At 35.1% G+C, this 26,578-nt stretch overlaps 1 protein-coding gene across 5 annotated transcripts in view; it reads right to left on the bottom strand.

The window, feature by feature from the left end:
• Positions 1-26,578, bottom strand: part of LYPD6B (LY6/PLAUR domain containing 6B) — a 220,211-nt gene that overhangs the window by 57,858 nt on the left and 135,775 nt on the right. For 3 of the 5 annotated variants that reach the window (XM_031960051.1, XM_031960053.1, XM_031960054.1), the window contains one exon: positions 13,074-13,149. The exons of 1 other annotated variant lie outside the window; for it this stretch is intronic. The gene's annotated coding sequence lies outside the window, so the exon portion shown is untranslated. Of the gene's footprint in view, positions 1-13,073; positions 13,150-13,236; positions 13,362-26,578 lie in introns of all 5 variants that reach the window. One more of the 5 variants, XM_031960052.1, reaches the window with a different exon arrangement.

The raw sequence follows: 26,578 nt of genomic DNA, 5'->3' as shown, positions 1-26,578 counted from the left end.
AAGAATAGTATCTACCTTGCAAGGTTATGAGGATCAAATGAGATATTTATAAAGTATTGGACACATATGAGGCACTATATAAATGCTTATTTCCTTTCCCCCACTTTTGGACTGAAGATCAGGTGCCACATTCTCTTGGTTCTTCCAGAGAGAAGAATAGTCCCATTCCTCAAATGTTCCTGGCATAGTCTTACTGGATCTCTACTTTAATTCTCATGCAACTATAACTACACTTTTTATCACACTTACCTACATATGTGTTATTTTTCCCTTGGTGTTGAGTTCCTTGAGGACAGGGATGGTGTATTTTATTTCTGTGGCCCCAGTGCATTGCAATTAATAACTGTTTATTGAGAACAATAATCACAATGGTAAAAGGTCTGGATACTATATCATAGAACCAAGAGTTGAGGTAAGTGAAATAATATTTTTTTTGGAGAAGGGAAAACTTAAAAATAACTTGACCATGATCTTCAAAAAAAATCTGAGACTATCACAGGAAAGAGTAGAAATTTTATGCTTGTAGACCATAGAATGAAACCAATGAGTAGAAACTATAAGAATATGTCTTTGACTTTATAACATCTGGACTTGACCAGCAATGGAACCAAATGACTTGCTGACCTTTCTTTAGTATCTGTTGACCATTCTCTGCATTCTGGATATTCTTTCCTCTCTGAGTCTCATTGATTCTATTCTCCCTTGGTTCTCCTATCTCTCTCATCAGTCCTTCTCAGTCACATTGCTGGTTCTTCAACATCATCCAACTCTGAGATTCTGTGATTCAAGTGGGGACAGTAAGAGAGGAAGCGGGATAGTACAGGGGTGCTCAGATAAGCTCATTAAAGGTACCACGAACTATTAGGTGAGTCAGTTACAATGTTACAAGGTAAAAGATTGTTGCATTTGGAGTCTGAATCGCAACTCTGATGCTTCCCACAAGTCTGAACTTGGACAGGCCCATCTAACCACTGTTTGCCTCAGTTATTTAAACTATAAAATGAAGGAGTTGGACTAGATGACCTCTTGAAGGCTCTCTTTCAGGTTCATATCTATGATTTTAAGGTCACAGAATTGCCATGAGGTTTAGAAAAAACATTTATAAAGGGCTTTGAAAATCTTAAAGTGCCATATAAATGCTAGCAATTGCTTTTGTTTTTCAACTACAATTCAATAAGAAATTGAATTTTATGTAGCCACCTGTTGCTCACCTAAAGACACTTATGCTATTTCTATCACTAATACTATTAATTACACTATACTATTGTTAACATGTATAGTAAAGTAGTTAATGTTGCAATCAAGATGACTACCTTGAGAACCCATTGTTATTGATATCTTAACTAAAGCAGTAATACTAAAACAAAGGGCAAAGCTGTTTCCAAGGTGTATATAGCTCTTAAAACAAAGAACCTAGCATACACTGAAATGTACTCACTCCTTACTTTTATTTCTTAGAATTCTTCATTAGTCAAGTAACTCATAGACTGAGATTTGTAATTAATTTCTAAATATAATCTTCACAACAATTTGTTTTCAGGGTAGATTGTTATCAATCTTTCAGCACCTTTCAATGAAAAGATGTAAAACTGAAAAAACTGTGTCCCAAGACTGGGTTTTGACACTAATGGTATGACTGTGCTGTCATCAGTCTTAGTTTCTTCATTTGTAATATGAGGATAATTATAACCTATACTATCTATCTCACAGGATTGTTGTGGGAAAAATTTTTTATGAATTTTAAAGGACTATATAAATGTGAGCTATTATTGTAATAGTCCTTTTTGCCCTTAAACCAATACATAAAAACTATTTTCCTCTTCCCCAATCCCTAAATGCCTAGCATCTTCTTAAATATCTGCTTCAACAAGGATGACATTCAAAGACATGTTTTTATAACTATTATTCAAAGCCTCTCCCTGTCTGTTGTATGTCATCTCAGATGTACATATTTTCAGCACACAAAAAGGTCTGCTTTTCCTGAAGCTTGAAACACCTTGCATGAGAAATAGATCTGAGTTTAAATGTGAAAGAACCAGCAGATGCCTATGCTTAAATTATTAAAAATAGAAAAGGAAGGGGGTTTTACAGAGCTAGAATACAATGAAATAAAGAAAAAGACACCAAATCTACCAAAAGATGATAAAATATTTTATTTGCTTCTTGGTTGTGAAAAAGAAAATAAATCAGAGAAAATACTATCAGAATGCCTTAGGGTTGAAGGCACCATCTTTCTTACTAGGCTCGGCCATGACCAGGATTAAAGACCTGGTGTGTCTCCCCTGCATTTGTTATCGTGCAGCCCATATATTTCAATCCAGAAATCATGAACCTCATAAAAATAAAGTCAGTCAAAGGGCATCTATTAAGGCACTCTGTGTATAGTACTACTTTCCTCTGGATCAGAGCAAATCCCCCTTACCTTGGAGAAGTTTGCAGTCTAAAAATATGCCTCTAAGACAGGGTTATCTGTTCAAAAGAGCAGAAGAACAGAGACTCAGGAGTGGGAAAGAAAAGGCAGGGACATGGATGCTTCCAATCAGTTGTGTATTTCAGCCTTGAGGAATAGCTGGATTTTTTGGTGATTTCCTTCAAAATAATTCTGCTAACAGAATAAATAAGTAAAAAGACAAAGAAAGTTTTTACACTATGAGACAGACAAGTCATTATGGTCTGAAGTCCATAAGAACTTTTTCCCCCTGTATCTTTGTTCTCTTGGTCTCTTCTCTCAGGGAACAAAGCTAAGTGTCCCCAGAGTAATCTTGTGGGTCTATGCCACTAGAAGCCTCATAACTTGAAAACTAACAATAAAGCAGTCAGTAGCAATTTAGGTCATTAGGTTAAACAACTAATCTAGTCTTGTAAGACTATTCTTGTTCCCTAAGGGAAGGATCCTATCATTGGTCAAAGAACCTGCTAAGTAAGTCATAAAGAATTAGGGATTTCTAGATCTATTCATTTACTATGCATGTCCTCACTTATAAAACTAGCCCTTTTATAGCTTTGTGACCCTGGGCAAGTGACTTAACCCCCAACTTCCTGCAAAAAAAATTTTTTTAAATTAGCCCTTTTATACACAGAATTTAGCACATATTTTAATGCCCCTAATCCTCCAATGTATAAGTAAGAGGAGCAGAATCAATATATAAAATGAAGCTTTTTTTATAATAGACAATGTTGATTGTGCAGTGGAAGGAACTGCTTTTCTCTCCTCCCTCCTAGTTGATGTAATCATAGAAAATAAAGGGGAAGATAACAGGTACTAGGTAAACAACAAGTATTGGTTCTCTAAAAATTGCAAGATATCCTTTTAAGTTTAATCTGCTATATTTCTGTTTTATTTATCACTTTCTCAAGTCAAGACAATAAAAACAAAATACATCATTCCCTGATTTATAGCACCTGCTGATTCCTGAAGTATAACTGTTCAAACTCAACATATTAATAAGTAGGTAATAAAATATTAGCACAAGGGGCAAAGCCTTGCCTTGTATCTTTACAAAATATGAAATTCTCTCAATAGAATTAGAATGGCTATTGGCCATTAGCTAGCAAATGATCAATCATTCCCTACTGAACTTTAGGAAAACTGAGTCTACCAGTTAGAAGAGCATTCAGAATAGGAATTCAGTGTTGCAAGTTATAGTTATAGGTACAAATTACATCTAAACCTTTACTAGTATGGGCCCTTCTCTCTTCCTTTCTTCCCCAAAGGTTATGGGAAACTTGCAGTGGAGCTACTCACCTAGGAGATAGCAGAACCAGAAGATGAACACAAGAAGCAGCTTCAAAGAATGCAATCTATGATCACAGAGAAAAGAATAGAGTAAGAATTTAAGAGATAACTAGCTCTGGCAGTTGAGACTTGAGCTGTGAAGAGGAGGAAATTCAGGGAGCACAGCTGAAAAACCTACCCAGGATAGATACAGCAAGGAGAAAAAGCAGCACAGGAGCACCATGAAAAGGGACAGAGGTTCTACAGTCAGAAGGTGCAATTTGCTTTAGTGACATATGCCCTTTATTTGGCTGCCTCACTAAGAGTATACTCTCAACTTTGTGCTCTTCCTGCGAATGTTGTGCATAATTATGAAAGAGTATGCTCCAGGTTGGGGGGAAGAGAATTTGGAGAGGAAGGGGAGGAAAAGATATATTATAGGTAATGCTCTTGCTATTTCCATGTTAGTAAATACTTTTGCTTCCAACTAGTTATATTTAACTAATTATTAAAGTTAGCTAATTATTTAAGATAAGCTTACCAGTGGGGGCTATTGTTTAAACTCAGGAAAACCATAAACGCTATGAGAAAAATTACTCCTGCGAAGTAATTCCTAAAGTGCAAAACTGTTATTGTCAAATTAGAGAGGTAGCTCAGAAGGGATGGTACAAATTAATGTCTAAGTCAAAACCTTCTACTAAAGGATCCAGATGATCAGAAATGAGAAGATCAAGAAAGACTGAGACAAGATTATTGTATTATTTGGGCTTAAGAGTGTTCCTCTTGTTTTCTGGAATTAAAATTTCTCCAAATCTGAGAAGTTTTGTATTTGTAAGAAATTATATATTTATGGATATGAAGTGGAACTGATGAATAGATTTAAGAGATTAGATCTAGTAGATAGAGTGCCAAAAGAACTATAAACAATGCATAGTTTCAGAGATTAACAAGGACAGATAAGAAGGTTTTCTTAAATGAATGATTCAAAGAAAAAGAAGAAAACAATGGAATGGGAAAAAGAAGAAATCTCTTTAAGAAAATTAAGAGATGTCAAGGGATGCAAAAATGGGAGTGATAAAAGACAAAAAAGAAAGGGATTTAAGGGAGGTAGAATAGATTAAGAAAGGAAAACAAGAATATGCAGAAGAACTATGCAAGAAATATTTTAATATCATCACTAACCATGATAGTGTGATTATTGATTTACAACGAGACATCCTAGAGAATGAGGCAAGTGAGTCTTAGAAATCATAGCTAACAATAAGGGTAGTGGATGTGATGGAATTCCAATTGAGCTATTTAAAAATCTTATAAAATTATGCTGTTAAGATATGCCAGCAAATTCGGAAAACTCAACAGTAGTTACTGGATTGGAAAAGACCAATTATATCCTACTCTTAGAGAAGGGTAATGCTAAGGAATGTTCAAATTATTGATTATATTCATCTCACATGCCAGCAAGATTATGTTTAAGATTCTGCAAGCTAGATTTCAGCAATACATGAATTGACAATGGCAAGAAGAGCAAGCAGCTTTTCAAAGAGGCAGAGGAACTAGAGACCAAATTGCCAACAGTCACTGATTAATGGAGAAAACAAGGGAGTTGTAGAAAAAATCGACTTCTGCTTCATTGATTACACTAAAGCCTTTGACTGTGTGGATCACAATAAAATGGGACAAGTCCTCAAAGATATGGGAGTGCCAGATCAAATTATTTGTCTCCCAAACAAACTTGTATGTGGATCAAGAAGTTAGAATTGAGTGTGGAAAAACTGACTGGTTTCAGATTGGCAAAGAAGTATGACAAGGATGTATATTGTCACTTTATTTATTTAACTTATATGCAGAGTACATCATGCAAAATGCTAGGCTGGATGAATCCAAAACTGGAATTAACGTTCCTGGGAAAAATTGTCAACAATCTCAGATTATAGAGATTATTGATACCATTCTTAAGGCAGAAAGTGAAGGAGAATTAAGAAGCCTCTTGATGAAGGTAAAAGAAGAGAGTATACAAATCTGGCTTGAAATTTAACATCAAAAATATTAACTGACTGGCAAGTCATTTAACTCCAATTGCCTCAGGGAAAAAAACCTAACTAATTATAAAATCTTAGCAATCAGTTGCAACAAATGCTTTATATATACATACATGAATACATATATTGGTATAAAAGTATATAAGCAAATATATTAGTATATATGTGTAATGTTCTTTGGTTCCGTTTTCTTGGGGGTGTCTGGGAACAGCCTTCCTTTCAGTTCAGTAATCGCCAGGAGAACAATCGGGTGTTAAAGTCCAAATCCTTTGTCTCCTAGCATGGGGCTGGGCAGCTTTCTGCAGAGCCTTTCAGTCTGGCCTTGGTCTCAGTGGGGGAAGTGCAGGAGGCCAGGCCAGCCACCAGGAGCTTAACTGAAGGTGAAATGAATTTTTGTCTCCTTGGTTCCAAGAGCTTCTAGTGCACTTGTCTTCTTTAGCTCCTGCCTCCAGTTCTCTTATCTTCTCTGCCTCCCAACCAACCTAGCTGAGGCTCCTAGCTTATATGCTCTACACTGAGTCTAAAACAATCATTATATCACTAGGAAACCATTATTTATTGTAAGATTAACTCAATCATACTGAGCCATGCTAAACTGAATAACCATTGTCTCATCAATTCCACTTAGTTAGTACCTTGTAAGAAGTTCAAAGTTCTGGCATGTAACATATATGCATATATGAATATAGTATATATTAGTATATTATTATAGAATATATTACTTATATTAGTATGTATTATTTTATTAGTATACATGTATGTATAAAAGTATCGTGTTAATATATATAAGCATATATAAGTATCATATTAGAATATGTGTACATATACTAGCCCATATACATATATAAAAGCATACATATACACTTCTACATATATACACAGATACACATACACACACACACACACACATACACACACACACATACACACACATATATATATATATATATATATATATATATATATATATATATATGTATCAGATCTCTAATCCATCTCTGGCTTTCAATATATCTATGAATCAAGATATTCAATAAGGATCAAAGATCTGCCAAGCAGCATACACACAGTGATCATCTGAAACAAACAACACTATGCTTTATATACATTAGGAATTTGATAAACTGAACGTGGGATCCTCCATCATTTATTCATACTCCATCATACAAATATGAGCATGAAAGTGAGGAGCCATTAACAATAATATATTTTAATTTCTGTTTTTGTTGAGTTATTTTTCAGTTGTGTCTTATTCTTCCCAATGCCATTTGGGGTTCTTGGCAAAGATAACTGGAGTGGTTTGCCATTTCCTTCTGTAGCTATTTATTTATTTATTTTTGCTAAGGCAATTGGGGTTAAGTGACTTGCCCAGGGTCACACAGCCAGAAATTGTTAAGTGTCTAAGACCAAATTTGAACTCAGGTCTTCCTGACTTCAGGGCTGGTGCTCTATCCACTGCGCCACCTAGCTGTCCCTCTGCAACTATTTTACAGATGAAGAAACTGAGGCAAGCAATTCAATTACTTGCCCAAGATCACCCAGTTAGTAAATGCTTAGGGCTTGATTTAAACTCAGGAAGATGAATCTTCCTGACTCCCGTCCCAACATTCTATCCACTGCACCATCTAGTTGTCCCAAATATTTTAATCTATAATCTAATACTAAGAATATTAAATACGGAAGCCTTCTTTGCCATACACCCTGCCATACTAATAATTCATTAGTTCTTTGACAAATTTCACTTACTTTTATGCATATGCCATGTAAAAAGAAATAACAAATGAAAATTCATACACTAGAACCATACATGACTTAGAGCTAAAAAGACCTTAGAGACTGTCTCCCCTAATCCCCTTGGGTTAACATAAAAAAAAAAAAAATAGAACTTCTTAAAACAGAAATGTTCCCAGAATAATACATTTTCAATATTGGGAAGGCAAACTTGCATTTCAAAAATATATTCATAGAAAAAAGGCCAAATCAAAGTTCTGACTTTTAATAGCTGTCTACTGGTCAACAATATAAACTTTAATCCAATGTAAAGAGGAAGAGATGGTTTAGAGGAATTTTAATGATAGGATGAGTAATTTCTCCCTGGAAGTTACTGGTTGGGAGGAGAACAGTTGTTCATTACCTGATGAAACAGGTTTCTCAGGCTAGCAGAAAGCAAAACAAATAAATCAATGTTATTTTTCAGCCTACCATCCCCAAACCCTATATTTAAAGTTGTATTCATACTTCCAGTTCAAAGAAGATAGAAAAATAGCTATATATTTTTGAACTAGTGATAAAAGATATAGTCTGAGGTTAAGAATAAGAAAAAAGAGATTAAAATATTATTAGCTAGTATTTTATACAGTGCTTTAAGATCTGCAAAGTTCTTGACAAATACTATCTCATTTATCCTCACAAAAATGAGAGGTATTATTAATATGCTACTTTATAGATAAGGGAAGGGAGGCAGGCAAGGTTAATTAAATAGGAGTCCATAGCTAATGTCTGAGGCCACATTTGAATGCAGGTTGTCTTAATTCCCATCCCAGTTTTCTACCTAGCTACCAAATCTCCACTTAGGTATCAAATAGTGCCATCTACTATACTACCTAGCTATTAAATACACTTGTAAGTTAAGAAGAAAATTTAAGAGCTTGTATCACATCATGTAGTAGTTCAATAAATATTGAATAAAGAGGTTTCTCTTCTTTCAGTTTTGATCTGTTTTTTCACTTACTTTGGATATTGCTTATGTAATCTAGTATCTTAGATCCAATGAGGTAAATAAATATTATTGACTAAACTAATGTGGAAAATAACTGTGAAAGGTAGTGGTATGTGTTAAGGTCATGGGAACTGACATCATTCATTCTTCATCTGAATCAATACCAACATTAGAAATAAAAAAGATTTCTGTTTTATAGATTTTTTTACTTCAAAATCCATTTTAAAAGGAGGTCTTTGCTGAGTAATCTCTTTTCATTTTCCATATCCAACACCCTAATCTCATTTTCAACATAAACAGATCTGTGTCTCCACTGGGTTCTATCTAATATAGAAATCCTTCCCCTTCTATCAAGGTCTAAGGTTCCACCTTTTTCTTGGTAATGAAATTGATCTTCCTATTCTTAAATTTCTCTGGGTACTTAGTTTTGATTCCCCCTCCCCATTCCCCTTAATTGATATACCTACCCTTGAATAATTATTTATGTAAATGAAATGCTTTCCTCGATTGAATTGTAAACTCATTGAGGGTAAGGATATCTCTACAAAATGCTTAATGCCTTGCACTTAATAAATATTTGTTGTATGGAACATACATATCCTATTAAACTTGTTATTAGTGAATAAAATGAATCAAAACACCATCACAATCATCCAAATTATCTCCTTGTACCTCAATATTAGTCAAATATTGCTTTAGGCAAATAGTCCTGAACAGAGATGCTTGGAAATTTATATGGAAATTTCTGCTATCATGGAATTTTACAGTGATTTTCTAATAATTTTAATTTCCCTTGTTGGATTTCTAGACTAAATTCCTGGAGGACGGGACTTGCTGTAACTCAAGCACAGCAACTTTCAAATTTTGAGGCAGATTATGACCAGATAAGGCCCTGAACCAACAGAATAACAATGGATCCCCTTCAAGGAGAAGGTATAAGAATAGAATTTATAATGCAAAATGTAACTTTGGGGCCACTTAAACGTAGAGCAAATGCCTATTTTGAAATCCAACAATAATTTTGCAATTATATAAATCCCCTCTGTTCAAGAACTCTAAACCCTATAGTCAATCAGTAAAATGCCTTTCTTTGCTCTTCACTGTATTGCCAGTACTTAACACAGTTCCTGGCACATTATGAGCATTTAATAAATGCTTGCTGACTGACCTAGGAAATATTAGATGTAGGTGATGACAAAAAAAAAAAAAATCCCACCCCATCATCTTATAAATCTTAAGAGTCTGGGTGCCGCCAAAAGTTCTCAAATTAAAGTGTTAACAGACTACCTAAATTAAATGCATTAAAATGAGTCATTCATAGAACCTTCTTCAGGGTCAAGTAAAGATCACCTCAAGTTCTACCCTATTGGGCAAGTATATGATACTTTGCAGATCATTCGCCAAATGTCTTTCTGCCCAACAGTCCCCCTTATACCCATTATAATAGCCAATACAAACCCTTAACTCTCATTGGTAATTTCCATTTGAGAAAAGTCAAGCAACCTCCCCACCTTCTTGTACACACCATAGGCACACACCACACACACACACACACACACACACACAATTATAGTCACAGATCTTATAGGAAAAACTTAGCAAGCAAGGTACATAGGGTATTGGCATAAATCTTAAATACAACTTAAAATATAGGGTTTGAAAAAGTTGTTGTTGTGCCAACAAAGTAAGCTTAAATGAAAATATCTGGCCACAGTGCAAAACCCTCCTGAAATTCAAATGCAGCAGAGTTTTATCCTTAGTTCAAAGGACTAGACATGAGAAGAAGCTGGTTCAGATCACAACTCTAATCCTCGCCAGTGATAAGTCACTGGGCAAATCACTTATCCTTTACGACCCTCAGTTGTCTCATCTGCAAAATGGGGATGATTGCAGATCAGATAGGATCTGTGAGAGATAGGATCAAGTGAGAAAATACATAAGAAGCAGACTGTAGTGATGAGAAAAATATGTAAATCCATGCTATTATTATTACTTGCAACCAATGTGCAAAAAATGACATGAAAGATATTGCCTAGGAGACTGCATTATGGGAAAGTAAGCTGACCAGTCACCAGAGCAAGAGTGAAGGAAAAGCCCTTACAAGAAACTGAGGCTAGTGATTGCACATCCCTCCCTCTCTTACCTGGCATGGCACTACCTTCCTGTATCATAGTCCTCTTCAAGAACCAAGGACAAACCATTACAACAAAAGACCTAAAAGAAATATTCCAACCTACATAATAGACTCTTTTATGGAGGCTTAATGGGAGGACAACAGAAGGAGAAGGCATGAATGGAGTTTGGGGGAAAAAGTAGCCACACTGATGGGATCAGAAATCCACAGAAGTATGGGAATCTGTGATTCATATGTTGCAGTTAACATGGTCATCACCAAAATTTGCATGCTAAATGTCTCTCCAGGATGGCTGCTATGTGCAGGAATATCCCAGACTCTCCAGAAGCTAACATTCGTACATAGTGGCAGTAATAAAGGGAACAGGAAGGATCATAGGGACTTTAGGATTATCTAGTCCAACTCATTTATTTTACAGAAAAAGGAGAGGCCAGAGAGGTTAATCAGACTAAGGATTTTATATAGTTGAGATTTTGACTCCAAACCAAAATTCTCTGTGTTGTGGCCACTACGAATGGCCAAACACTGTTAATAAATAGATAAGATCAGATGCATTGTTGATAACAGTGAATATGAGAAACTCAAGAAAATTTTCATGTCTAGATGTAAGGGAAGGTTTTCAACTTCAGACTTTCAATAAAGGCTTTCTATGGAGGATTTCCAGCCCACCTCCCCAAACCACATCTGACAATACCACTCCCCTCTCAATAAAATCCAGTGGCTAACTATTACCTCTAAGATCAAATAGAAATTTCTCTTTTAGAAAGCCCTTCACCATCTAGTTCCAACCTAATTTTCCAGTGTTATTTTAAATTACTCCACTTTATATAGAGTATGGTTCAATCTAATGGCATTAAACTCAATTTGAAATGATCCCTATTAATTAAGCAGCAAACTGACTTAGAAAGCTACAAATTAATATTATCAATCTTGTATCATATTTTTACTTATTTTGTTAAACATTTCCCAACTACATTTTAATCAAATTCCTACCCTTAAGTTTAATACCTTTGGGCCAGTTTAACTAACTTTCTTGTTGTTCCTCTCAAGTGACACCTCACATCACCTCCCATCTCCATGTCTTTGAACTAGTTGTCCCCCATGCCATAGCCCTTTTCACTTCTGTCTTTTAGAACTTGTAGCTTTTTGAAAGGGGGGACAATTTTATTTTTGCCTGCATTCTTAGCACAATGGGAACACTGAGTAGTCACCTGAATGTTTGTTGATTGACTGAGATCAGGTTTTAGAAGTCACTCTTTATAGCTGCTATTAAGCTCATAAAAGGAAAGGATTCTTTTCTTTTTAAGATGTTTGAAAAAAAACAACCTAAACAAAAAAGATACTCAAGACCAGAGTTTCTTTAGTTGCCACACACCAATGGATCAAATTCTAACAAATGCTGAGAGTAAATATGTATTCTTATTATTTAAAAAACATTCCCAGGATCTGATCACCTTTGCCAAAAGACAGCCTGGAGCAAAGTATCCTAGTCCTCATTAAGCAATAGTCTGAAAACAGGGAGGGGTTTTCATAAACTCTCAATTACTGTTTTCCAGAAGCCTATTATTATAAAAGCAACAAGATAAAGGAACATAATATAAAACAACAAGCCCAGGATGAGCTAGTTCCTTTAAATCTACAAAAAGATCATGAAGACATTGGGCCTGTATTTTTTCCAGTTTAGGGATAAGATCATGAATCTACCCTATCTTTTTGGGCAGCTTTCTGTTTACCAGCTAGTATTTAATGAATAAAAACTTCCAAATACCTTCAGCTGGACTTCAATCCCCTGAAAAGCCCATAATACTCCTTTTCCCTCTTTATACACTCTCTCCTATACCCAATACATGGTTGATTCTAATGAAGCCAGAGAAGCAAACATGTTTTATATCAGTCAAAATCTTCCTCCTGTCCATAAAGCAAAGTTGAAGGAGTTAGTGGCCCTGGGTTGAAGCAGGTGGAAGGTAACAGGGTCCTATTTGTCAGACAAACACATAGGAAGCAATTAAGTTTATAACAGGAAAAGAGAATCCAAAGACCATCTGAAATAAAAGAAAGCCTCCCTTCCTTCTCTCGGGTCTCAGTTATTCTGTCATAAAGGAGACTGAATGATTCATTTGCAACAATGGAACAGTACAAGCACTGTTCAAACCAGAGATAACATTGGTTCTCTCTCCTCAGACTTGCCTGTCTGGTTTGAATTTCTATGCTGGGGGAGAGATAGTTGTCTCAGTTGAGAGAAAGAAAAGAACAGAAAATCTACACACATGAAGAGGCTTAGAGCAGGAGGGCAGAACTTACACACCCTTGAACCTGGCTAGAATGTACAGATTTCCGTATTTAAATGAATTTTCCTTGATGTGGAGTGAGGCAAGCTGCCCACAGGTCTGGAGAAACAAGCTTTCATTCCAAGCAATCAGAAACCTGCCTGCCAGGCAAATACCCCTTAATTCAGAGGTTCCTTACCTCTGTTGTAATATGGATCCCTTTGGCTGTTTGGTGCAGTCTATAGCTCCCTTCTCAGAATGATGTTTTCAATACACTAAAAACAAAAGAATAACAAGGAAACCAATTATATTGCAATATAATTATGAAAAAAAATTTCAAGTTCATGAATCCCTTTGCTTACCCTGAGGTCATTAGTTGTAGAAGCTGAATTAAGTAATGAAGGCCAGTGGCAGTCACAGAATCAGTTCTGCTTACCCTTCCAGCCAACATGTCTTGTTTTCCAGTTCCTGCTCCAGCAAGGGGCATCTGGTGATGGAAAGATAGGGCTACAAAAGGAGTTCTACAGCAGCTCCACCATTTAGGTGCCTGCAGCATAAACAGGACTATAAGCAAGGCAGCAGCAGCCATGATATCCAGGGCAGAGCACAAAAAGAAAGGTGAACAGCAATAGGGAAAGAAGGCATGGCTGCAGTTTTAGGGGGAAGGAAATCAAAACACGGATTGAGTTTTTAAAAAGAAAAAAGAAAAAGCAGTATGTTTGATTCCCATCTAGCATCTGAACAAAAGTCAAGTACTATCCCACCAATCCCTCTTTCCCAACTTCAGAAGTAAAAGGCAATGTGGTTTAAGGGTAAGCAAACTAGTTCCACTTCTGCTACATACTGGTACTCCAGGCACTGTATTTAATGTACACTTTTCTAGATAGCTCTCTAAATTCTAAGCTACAGAGAATTTGCCCATCTGTATTAGTCTTAACATGGAGCTTCTTAACTTGATGAAATCATAGATCTCAAATCAAAGAAAAAAAAAAAAAGAAAGAAAGAAAGAAAAAAGAAAAAAGTTTAGCAGTAGAAAAATTGCTTCTACCTTGAGTCCAAAATATGCCCCAGGCTTTTCAATATGAATCTGTCACTAGCCCAATCCTACCTCAAACCACCTAATGAAGATAATGACAGCATTCATTTATCACATTTATGCAGTGTTTTAAGATATGATGCAGAGTGGATAAAGAACTTTTTTCAAAGCCCAAAATACATACATAGGTAAAAGTCCCACCTGAGACACTAAGCAAATTAGTACCTCTAGGTACTATAGTTGAAAAAAAAAAAAATGGTGCCATTCTATATTGGTAGAGGACATTTCTCCAGCAGGGATTTCCCTGTACCAATGAAATCATAGCATGGGGTTAATGAATGTTTACTGTCTGGTTGTCCCTTTCTCTATGGACCTTTATAGCTTGAGAAGCAATTTTCTTTACAACAACCATATGAATGGTATCTAAAGCAACACCCCTATATTAACAGATACAGAGAATAAGGCTCATAGAAATTAACAATGCATTTTAAGGTTTTCAAAGCACTATACAAATATTTTTTCTCATTTCATTCTTATAACAATTGTAAAGATAAAGAAGAAGAAGAAACTAACACAGGCAGAGGTAAATTGACTTATCCAGATTAACATAGCTAGTAAATGTCTAAGGCTGGATTTGAAGTCTTTGGATTCAGATCCATTGGTTTATTTGTGATTCTACTTAGCTTTCTCAGATCAAGTGATACCACTAGTAAATGTAGACACAAGAGCTTAAAACCAGCCTAGCACCACACTTTCAAAAGATGTAAGTAGATTTGTTTTTGCAGACTAATTCCATTTGGACTAAGCTCCAAATTCTGGTCCATCACTGAAGTACAAATGATGCTACAGGCTACTTCATTCACAGCTTCTGGAAAAGGGAGATCATGGATGTCAGTAAAATATTACATATTTCTTGGATGAGCTTAACAATACATGTATATTGTCCTGAACTTAGACAAGGAATAATTAAAAAAAAAAAAAAAGATTGCCAACAATCCTGGCCCAGGGGAAGTTTATAAACAATTAACCATATAAAATCAACATTATTTCCTCTTGGGTTGACACTAGTTGCCTGCTAGCTTGAAGACAGGAATAAGGGGCTATCTGAAAAGCTGCCTAGAATATTATTATTTTCCATTCTTCAACTCAGACCAGATAAACCCTTCATCCCACTTAGCAAAGAACAAGAAGTCTAACTCGACCAGTAGGGGTTAACCATGAACTTGCCAATTGTTCCAAAGTTGAAAGTGAATCTCCCACAATGTCCTTCAGGCTCCAGAGATGATCACTTAATTCTGAACTAAGTGGCAAAAGGACAATGAAGGGCTTGGAGTCACAAGAGATCTACATCTTTCTTTCCTATCCTCTTACATGTAAAATGAAGATAATAAGTGGGATCACTTAAATTGTGCCTTAGTCTTTTTTCTGTAAAATAAGGATAACACTCTTGGGAATGGAATACTGTTGTGAGGATCAAACATGATTATATATGTAAAACATTTTACAAACCTTAAATCATGATGTCAGTTATAATCAATATTATTATTATTATTAGGAGCATTTCAACAAACCAGTTACATTATTGCCTAAAAGATTTTCAGAACACTGTGAGAAAAGGAAAAAAAAAATAACTGACAAACCAGCAGCAATTTTAATTTACTATCCCTTCTCCTCTCTATCCCCTCAATCTCTTTTCTGTGCACTTGTAAAGTTTTGTTACTTTTTGTTGTTATTGTTTTATTCTTTTGTTTTTATTGTTTTATTATTTTATTGCAGGTTGTAGGCTTTCCTCCCCCCCTGGGGATGGGAGAGAAGTTTCTTTTTGTATTCATAGCACAATCTTTACACAAAGCAGTCTCTTAAAAAAGCTATATTGAATTGAAATTATTTTTATAATATAGCTTTTTGGACTCAGCAATTGGATTCAATGCTGAAGATTAACCAAATGTCACCTAGTACTGCCAACCTCTACTCCCATATTGCTAAGACCAATAAGGACACTGCAAACTTTTTTTTTTTTTTTTTTACTCAGGAAAAGAAAAAAACACAGTCACCCTAACCAATTTCTTATTGTGGAGAACTGAAAGATTTGCACCATGTGAGGTCTTAGAGGTGGGGGTGGGGTGGTGGTGAAATGGGAGCTGAAAACAAAATGTCATCTACCACTTTATTCATTCTGGCCCACAAAGGGGATAGTCAGCCAGGAATAACAAGATTTCTGCTCAATTGAAGCTGCCTCACCTCATGGGTTCCAGACATCATATCACCAATTGGGCAATCATCAATCACTGCAGGTGTGGCAGTGAGCCATACTCTAAATTATTTCAGGAGAGCACCATGTGGGAGATTACTGAGCAGATCAGAATCTAAGTGAAAATATTAGGAGTCTGCTTACAACTGGACAAGTAGCTTGGGAGACCAAAAACATCATTATAGTGGATATTACATCTGGGTAATATGAGGCTCTACAAAGTATAAAGTTGGATAAAGTTGGGAGACAAATCTGAGAAATAATATCAGTTTTATAGTTTATAAATCCCCCTGGGAAGTAGATAGCACTAATATTATCCCCAATTTATATATGAGAACACTGAGAATCAGAACAACTAAATGTCCAGCTACAACAGACCAAATTCAACTTGTGTATGCTGGAGTTGCTTCTCAAATCTTGATCCCTCAACTTCAGTATTCTTTCCATTAGCTCAAAGAATGCAAATCTGAGGCCAATCCACCTTTGGGAAAAATCACTTAATCCCTCTAGAAGTTATCTAACATAGAAAAGGGAAGTATTGATAGAAGCTACATTGTAGGGAAGGCAACATGAAACAAACTACCAAAATTTATTGCAACATAGCACATCCCATTTCCCCATAAAAGAAGCCCAAGTCTATATAAAAAGAATAGTTTCACTGCTTTGTTTCTAAAAGACTGGATGGAGGAAGGGACTCAGTTACATCTAAAACAGCTGAAAAAATTCAGTCAAATTCGGTTTTGGCTTTTTGGGGTTTGGAGAGCTAGCTCTGTGCAAGGAACTTTAAGGGATAAAAAGATAAATAAAATAGAATCCCCAACTTTACAACGCTTACTGTTCTATTCATACAATATATAAAGTGACAATTTTATTCATTTGATACACTATACACACTGCCTTAATTTGAATCTGAGGGAATCCTTTTGTGTATTCTGATTTATTCATTCAACAAGCCTTTATTAAATACTACTACTACTACTACAACTATTGCTATCACTACAACTACAACTACTATTCCTAATACCATTGCTACCATTAGTTAATATTTCTATTTTATTATTTTAAGGTTTGCAAAACAAGTTAAATATATTCTTTTCACTTGACGTTATATTCTTGGCACTATGCAAGGGCTGGTATTACAAAGCCAGAACCCAAAAATGGCATCTTTTTTCAAGGAATGTAAATTCTTGAACAGAATAAATAGAAATAAACAAAATGCTTGCTTCTAGATAACATGGTGGATAGAGTTGCTAGGTAATATGGTGGAGAGAGTTAGAAAGATTCATTTTCCTGAGTTTGACTCTGGCCTCAGACATGTACTAGCCTATGATCCTGGATAAGTCATTTAATTTTGTTTGCCTCATTTTCTTATCTGTAAAATGGATGGGAGAAGGAATTAGAAAATCTCTCCTGTATCACTGTCAAAAAAAAAAAAAAACACTCCAAAAGGGGTCACAAAGAGATCCCAACTGAAAAAACTGAACACAACAAAATACAAGTGAACAACCTGAACAAACTGAAAAAACAACTAAAACACAACAACATGCAGATAAAAAAATATATAGTAATTTTTAGAGGTAAACACTAACATTGATTTCTGATAATACTTTCCAAGTAAATATATGTTCTGTTTAAAAGTAAATTAATAGAATAAGGGCTACAAAGATCCAATAGTACAAGGTAAAGTAGGTGCAAAAATTGTGCAGATAAACTTATGATCTGGGTCAGCTATATTATACTAACATTTTCTATGCCATTAACCACATTCCCATTCCCATGATATCCCTTAAATTGCTGTCCTGGGCACTTCTCTCTTTTTTTGAAAAATACCTTCTTTATTGATGATCTCATTAGTTTTCTTGGGTTCAACTATTTCTATGCAGATGGCTTTCATATCCATAAATCCAGTTGTTTTTTTTTTCTCTCCTGTGCTCTAATTTTACAAACTCTCTATATTTTCAACTAGATAACTTAAAGTTACCCTAAACTCAAAATATCTAAAACAGAATTCATTATCTCTTCCTCCAATCTACCTTTTTTCCTAATGGCCACATTTCCACCATCATTCTTTTATTCACTTTGCAGTCTCAACTCTTCCTCTGTAATATTTGTTAAAACCATCCTCTTCTCTCCACTCACACAATCACCACTGAAGTACAGCCTCTTGTTAGTCTCTCTGCTTAAAATCTTGTCTCCTCCCCTATTCATGGTCCAAATTATTATGCCTAAACTACAGGTCTATCTATAGCATTTCTCAGCTCAAAACTCTAATGACTCCCTATTGCCTGCTATTGTATAAATATTGTATTGTTATTGCATAAACTGTTCTTCTGATTCTGCTTATTTCACTCTGCACAAATTCATATAAATCTTCCCAGGTTTCTTTAAAATCTTCCTCTTCTTCATTTTTTCTTTTTACTGATAGATGCTTTATTATAAAATGCATTTTCTACCTTTCCTACTTTTTCCATTAGACTGCTGGAGAAATAAGGGGTGGGGGAATAAAACTATTTTAATAGACTTTGTTAAATGAATAATATAGTGATTTTTTAATCTGGTATAGAAACTTTGTTCATATCATTTGATTGCATCAAGTATTAAAATGTTGGAAAACATACAAAGAATAAGCCCCCAAATGAAGCACAGTATAATATGAATTGATTCTTATCATAGCAGGAAAAGAAGAATTAGGTGGAACTCAAATGTTCTTTCTCTACTATTAAACATACTTCATATTGGTTGAGGGTTTGGATATCTTATTCATTGTTGAAAAGAATTCCCTGAAATGTCTCTGAAGGATATGTAATGAAATTATTTGAAAATAAATTTCATTTAATCATCTCATAGAAAAAGTGGCATTTTGTTACCTTCATATACCACTATTTGTTCAGCCATTCCCCAATTAATGGGCACTCTCTTAGTTTCCAGTTCTTTGCCACTACTAAAGAAGCTCCTATAAATCCTTTTGTCTATATTTGATCTCTCTGGGGAATAAGTATAGCATTAGTATCACTGGGTTAAATGGTATGGTACGCACAGTTTAGTGACTTTAGGGACAAAAATCACAAATAGAATTCTTACCCAGGCATATAATATATGACTCTGTGAAGTATTACAAGTTCTCTATCCTTAACCTTTCATTTCCATTCCATTCCCTCCATTCCTGAAATGCAATTCTTCATCTCTGCTTTCCACAAACCCTAAGCTTCCTTCAAAGTTTGGCTTAAGCATCACTTCCTTCATTAGACTTTTCCTATCTCTTCAGATACTAGTGTCTGCCCTCCTAGCTCCAATTACAATTAAATTACATTTACAATCAAAAAACTTTTATTAAGTAAAATTAAATAGTCCCTGCCCTCAAAGAACATCATTCTATGCTGTTTCATTTTTGTCTTTGTATTGCTAATACCTAGTACCATTCCTGGCAAAGAATAGGTTAGGTGCTCAAATTTTTTTGTTGAGTGAATGAGCAAATCATGGATAGATTTCAGAGAGTCCTAGCACCTGTCATAGGATATCTACTAAGAGAATATGGTTTAGTGTGACACTGATTTTAAGCCATCTTATCACACTGGCTATAGGAAGCTAGGAAACAATATTCCACTACAGAAGAGATTCTATTCAACTCTAGATAATGAAAATAGTATCAGTAGGGAAGGAAATTAATAGTGGGAAGAGGTAGAGGGAAAAAGGATAAAAGTACAGTTGAGATAAATACCAATGAGTAATATCAATGTTTTATTCTTCCTAGGCATCACATTGTGGCTAAAAAGAAATGGAATCTGTTTGCTTTTGAACACAACTAAAGTTCTCAAAGGTTCTTTTGGGAATCATTGCCCAGACCTTCACACTATCTTTGCTTACTAAGAAAAACTCCATCATTTCAGATAGAGTATACCTAACAAGCAGGATTCTGAAGGTTATCATAAGGATCATAAGGAAAAACTTGCTGATAATGAATAGATCCCTATTGGCTGCTCCATGCACTCAGACCTAATCAGAGCAAGAGAGCTGGTCCTTTTAATAAGTCTGCAACTGGGCATTATTAAATGGGAGAGAAGAGTATCTGAGCAGACACTCTAATGAATTCTGTAATGCACTAGAGACATACAATTATCATTAACAAATATCTGAGTGCCAAAAAATTTACTCCATTCAATGAGAATAGGAATTCAGACATGGTCCTACTTAAGCAATTCACAATTATAGATGCTTCTTACCTGGTCCCTCAGATTCAAAGTGGGAGGTCTTACAAGGCAGAGAACTATGGGGTCTCAATATGGATCACAACATAATATTTTCACCTTTGTTATTGTTGTGTGCTTGCTTGTTTTTTTCCCTCTCTAATTTTTTCCCCTTTTTGGTCTGATTTTTCTTATGCAGCATAATAAATGTGGAAATATATTTAAAAGAATTACACATGTTTAACCTATATTGGGTTATTTGATGAATAGGAAAGGGGACAATGGGGGAGGGAAGGTGAAAAAATATGAAACATGAGGTTTTGCAAGGGTGAACGTTGAAAACTATCTTTGAGTGTATTTTGAAAAATAAAAAGCTATTTAAAAAAAAAGAAGTTAAAAAGTAGAGAAGAGGAAGGGAAAGAGAGAAGAAATGAACTCAACAAGTCAGTCATGTCAATAAGCATTTGTTAAATATCTACTATGTACCGGGCATTATGCTAAGGGTTAAGGATACAAAGAAAGGCAGAAACAAATAAAAAATATTTCCTACTCTAGAAGCTTCTAGTCTAAAGGAAGGAAAATGTACAAATAACTATATTCAAACAAGATAGAGGATAAATTGAAGAAACTCTGAGGGAAGGCACTGGGCTTAAGGAGGATCAGGGAAGGTATAGTTTTGACTGGGACTTGAAGGATACTAGGAAACTAGGAGGAAGAGATAAAATAGAAAGAATTCCAGGCATGCAATACAATCACATAAAAGTGCATGGAGTTGTGAGATGGGGGCCAGTGTCACTAAATAAGGGGGAATAATGTCTAAGAAGACTGAAAAGTAGTAAGGGACTAGGTTATAAAAGGCTTTTAAATGCTACAGGATTTTATAGCTTACTCTGAATGCGATGGTGACCATTGGTGCTAATAGAATAGAAGGGTGGGGGTGGGGAAACATGGTGAAGCCTGCTCTTTAGAAAGATCACTTTGATAGCTGAGTGGAGTTTGGGTAAGAATAAGAAGAAACTTCAGACCAAACCGAAGGTTATTGTAATCATGCAGGTGTTGGTGATGAGGGCTAGAATCAGGATGCTAGCAATGTCAGAACAGTGAAGAACCCTAAAAGATACTTTAAAGGTAACAGTGACAGGACTTAATAAAAGATTGAATATGTGAGTCACAGAGGGTAGAGAGTTCAGGATGACACCTACCTGGGTTGTAGGACTGGGTGAATGAGAACATGGTGATGCTCTTGTCAGTAACAGGGAATTTTGGAGGAAGAGAAGGTTTCAAGAGAAAGATAATTACTTCAAGATATACCGAATTTAAGATGTCTGTGAGATATCCAATAGGCAGTTGGGGATAAATTCTACTTTAGACCTGTTGAGTTCAAGATACCTATAGGAAATCCAGTTGGAGATGTCTTATAAACAAAATGTGTAATTAACAAGAGTGGAACTAGGGAGAGAGATTTCAGCTGGATATTTAGATTTGGAAATAATTTGCATAAAGATAAAAAAATGAACTCGAAGGAGTTGAGATTGTCCATAGAAACAAGAGTGAAAAGAAAGTCCAGGATAGAATCTTGGAGTTAGGAGTTGAGCTATGGATGGTTATTTAGAAAAGAAAACTGAAGATCAGCCAGAAAGATTCAGGGGAGGGGTTGGGAAGAGGTAGAAAGGGAAGGTCCGAACTAAGGAAGAAAAGTTTGTTGTTTGCCCAGAGTCACATAATTAGTAAATGCCTGAGACCACACTCTAGGATCTATCCATTGAACTATATAGCTGCCCTCAAGAGAAGTTTCACTAAAACGAAAAGAGTGTCCTGGGAGAGAAAATGAACAATAGCCTCAAAAGACTTAACAAAGGACATAGGAATTGGATCTTAAATCATTGCTAACCCTGGAAAGGGTTTCAGTTTCGGGAAGTCAGGCTACAAAAAATGAATATCTTTTATTTTAATTTAATGTTCTCTGAATGCAGTTGAATGGGATCAGTTTTTAAAAATTAATTCAATTAAAACAAGGATTCACTAAGCACCTTCTATGGGCCAGACACTCTGAAGATAGATGGAATAAAAGAAACAGTCTTTGCCCTCAATGTATTTACAATACTTAGTCTATCATCATCCTGACTCACCAAATAGTTTTGAGTTCAAACTGCAAATTTAAATGTTATATCATTTTAAATACAAAATAATGAAAACATGTGCAAACTAAATATAGTTAGCAACTGCACTTCACTTGATAGAGATTTTTCTTTCTTTTGTCATTGAGGGTCAACAATTTCATTTTAAAGGAGACATCCTATTTATTCTGAAAACATTTCAGTGGACTAAACTAACTTTACTTCATCATTCAACACTTTTTAGTATATAATAGAAAGACAAATCTGTCGGTCTTCTGAGAACTTCTAGCATGTTTTGTTTTTTGCTTGGGCTCTAGCAGAAACAGAACTTCTAGACAAAGTATATCATCACTGGCAAGACAGATGCTCATGTGGATTAGCTGGGCCTGGGTCAGAAAAACCCAATGACAGAGAGACAAGTGCCCAAGGAGTATTTGCAGAAGGAGAGAACATTTTCCGTTTGTAAACTAGGGAAAGTCTCTTGTAGGAGGTAGAAACTGAGTTGCCTTGAAGGAAAGAAAAAGATTTAACAGGCTGGGATGGGAAAGGAACATATTTCTGGCATGAGAGATGAATTACATGGATACATAAAGCTAGGAGAATGCTTGCTGGTCTTGGGAAACATGCATCATCATGCATCATCAAGACCAATGCCCTCACTTTAGAGATGAAGAAACTGACTCCCAGAAAAGTTTAAGTATTTGCTCAAGATAATAAAAAGAAGTGTAAGAATTCAAACCTAGGCATTCTGATTTCAAATACTGTGCTCTTTTTAATAAAAACATAGGCTTGGGTATTGCATCAACAATGGTGCCTTTGATTTCTCCATACCCTTCATAATGTCACATCACTGGTCTAGAACCTTAATTGGCTCTCTATAGCAACATGGCTAAAATGTTACCTTTGTTATTTAAAATCTTCTAGGCTGATTACAAATTATTCCTACACACACATACACATATACATACACACACACACACACACACACACACACACATATATATATATGTTCCAACCAAAGTGACTTTTTAAAATTTTTATTTAATTTTTAATTTTCATTTTTGGAATAAAACAAGTATTTCTATAACATAATATAATAAAAATGACTATATATGAAGCTGACTTATTATGTAGAACTTAATATTCCTTCTAAATATATAATAAAGCTATCATGTTTCTTTTTTTCCCCTTTTTTTCTCCCATCCCCATCCTAGAGATGGCTACCATTAGACATAAATATATATATGTAAATTATTCTAGATATCTATTTATCTATTCCTTCTCTGGATGCAGGTAGTATCTTTCTTCATATATCCTCTATTTTGGGGGGCCTTTTATCCTCTATTTTTAATTTGGATATTTGTAAGAATCAAAGTGACTTGGTCGCTCAAAGAAGACTGATTTACCTGCTCTTCTGTGTTTACAACATTCCATGTTTCTCCACTATGACTAAGTACATCCTATCTAGCTCTCATGCCTAGAACATTGTTCTTTTCACTTTTGCCTTTTGGAGCCCTGATTTCCTTCAAGCTACAACTCAAATGGAACCTCATTCCCTTAGTTTTTAGTGCTTCTGCTAAATTACTGTATATTTATTTTCTCTATATTTTATATTTATTTAACTTTTATATTTATTTTCTATCTATTTGTATTAATATAAAGTTTATATCTATTAAGTATATATATGCCACAACTCCACTTCTAGCTGAATGTAAGCTCTTTTAGAGCAGGAATCATCTCATGAAAAAAACATTTTTATCTTTGTATCTCCATTGCCTAGCATAGTGTCTGGCACACAGTGGGTACTTAATACATGCTTTATAAGTCATTATGGACTAACACTACATTCCTAATTTTGGGAAGGTTCTAATACTTAGACATGGCTATACTTCTCTCTTGATCAAAAACATTCATTGATCCCTGTTTGCTTATATATATAAAACTATTAAACTGTCTTCTAAGGTCTTCCCATGATTTGGCTTCAAACTACTTTGTCAGACTTAGTTTACATCACTTGTCTTCACATATTCAAGTCAAGTAAATGCTTGTTGATTTGACATTCTGTTTCTGCCAAATAGGGCTACTGTTCCCCAAGATCAACAAACATTCTCCTAACTTTATGTATCTGTGTAGTTCATCCCTCATGCCAGAAATAAGTTCCTTTCTCAACCCAGCTTGTTAAAATCTTTCTCTTTCCTTCAAGACAACTCAGTTTCTACCTTCTACAAGAGGCTTTCCCTAATCTACCAAAATGAAAGTGTTCTTTCCTTCCAAAGTACCCCCTCAGTACGTTGCTCTGTTCTTTGCACTCCCAACACCCCACCTCATTCCATGCATATTTGTACACATGCTATAAACTTGTTCTTATTTTAGTCTTTATATATCCAGTGTCTTGCATATAGTAGGCACTTATTAAATCTTTTGTTATTGTGAAATGTTGAATCTGTTTAGGTCAACATTGGATAGTTGGCAATCTTAGCCGAAATAACTCAACGCCAATTAAGAAATGTGTTCTCTGAGTATCAGGTCAATACTTCAGAATGAGGAGCTGTTAGCTTACTAACCAAGAGAAGTGAAAAAGTTTGCTCACAAACAAAGCGACTAGTCTACCAAAGATTAAAAAAAGATAAGGCAAGAACCTGATAAATAAAACCTTAAGTCATTTAAATACCTTAGGGAAAAAAAAGGTAGGTAACTAAAAGGTTCCAAGATCTTTGGTATAAAAATAAAAGCAACAAGGTAATTGACTTAACACCATAAAACAGATAGAAACCCTGTGGAACCAAGTCACGGTGGAAACATTAATGTTAGAAGCCAAGAAACAATGGATTAATAAATAAGGCTTTTATTAACACACACCTGGGTTTAACATAATTGGAAATGGTATTATGTGTTGAATGCATGTGCTCTCATACTCCATGCCTTAATCTTCTACCTCTAGTTGTGAATAAATTTCCAAGAAGGACAAAGACGTTCAACTGCTGGCAGAACTTTCTATAACACTGACATATACCAGAGTATCCTGGCAGAATAATCACTTTGATGCATTGTACATCTCTTCCACTTGACATCTGGAAACAACTCCAGTCAAAAAGCACAGAAACCAAACCTGGATGGAGATTTGAGTCTCAAAACTGGGTGGGGAGTTGGTTGTAAATTACAACATTCTCCTGTATCTGCCCAAGTACTAGGACTGAAACTTGGGATGAGAGAGTTCCCAGTACTAAGGTGTAGATAAAAAACTGGAAGATATCTATGCTCAAGAGCAAAGAAATAGTAATTTCCATTTCTGCACTTCTTACATTTCAAAAGTATTCCAGTTTTTAGCACTGTTGGGAATTTCAAATCTATCAGTGAATATTGTATATTTACTTAGCCCTTCTGATATGCTAAGCACTGTACTAACTGCTATAGGTACATGGAAGAAAGATGTGAGCACAACAAACACAACTGCTACATTTAAGGTAGTTTTTAATAATAACTCACCTTTATCTAGTGTTTTAAAAGCTGAAAAGTATTTTACATATCATGCCATTCTCACAACAATCCTAGAGAGTAGCCAAAAATATCATTCCCATTTCACAGATGAAGAAACTGAGCTTATAAAGTCTTAAGTGACCTGTTTAAAGTCAAATAACTTCTAAGTGACTATGACACGAGTTATATAAGCCAGTTGATAAATTACCTAAACTACTGGTAATTTTAATCAACTTTCTACAAATGTTATGTTATGAATGTCACAGCTCCCATTACAATATTAATCTATCTGGTAAAAGAAAAAACCTCATATACCATATTTTATTCACTAATACTATAATATTTTTATAATGTTCATATCTTTAGAAGCAATTATAATTATTAAGATTTAGGAAAATTGCATACAGCATATTCAAGAACCTTAACACTTTTAATAATCCTAATGTTAGCAGTTCTAAGGACTTAAACACCATTAATAGTCCTGGTATTATCATTTCATCTGAGACTAACATACAAATTCAGGGAACTGACTAGAAAAGAGGTCATCAGTGGCTGGGACAGGTAGGTAGGATCAACCATAACCTAACATGACTTACAAAAATATTATGATACAGCTCATAACTGGGAACAAAGAAAAAT

Source organism: Sarcophilus harrisii, chromosome 3, assembly GCF_902635505.1.
Source record: "Sarcophilus harrisii chromosome 3, mSarHar1.11, whole genome shotgun sequence".
NCBI classification, from domain to species: Eukaryota; Metazoa; Chordata; class Mammalia; order Dasyuromorphia; family Dasyuridae; genus Sarcophilus; species Sarcophilus harrisii.
The sequence above is the reverse complement of the archived record's forward strand: the minus strand, read 5'-3'. Positions and strand labels throughout refer to the sequence as shown.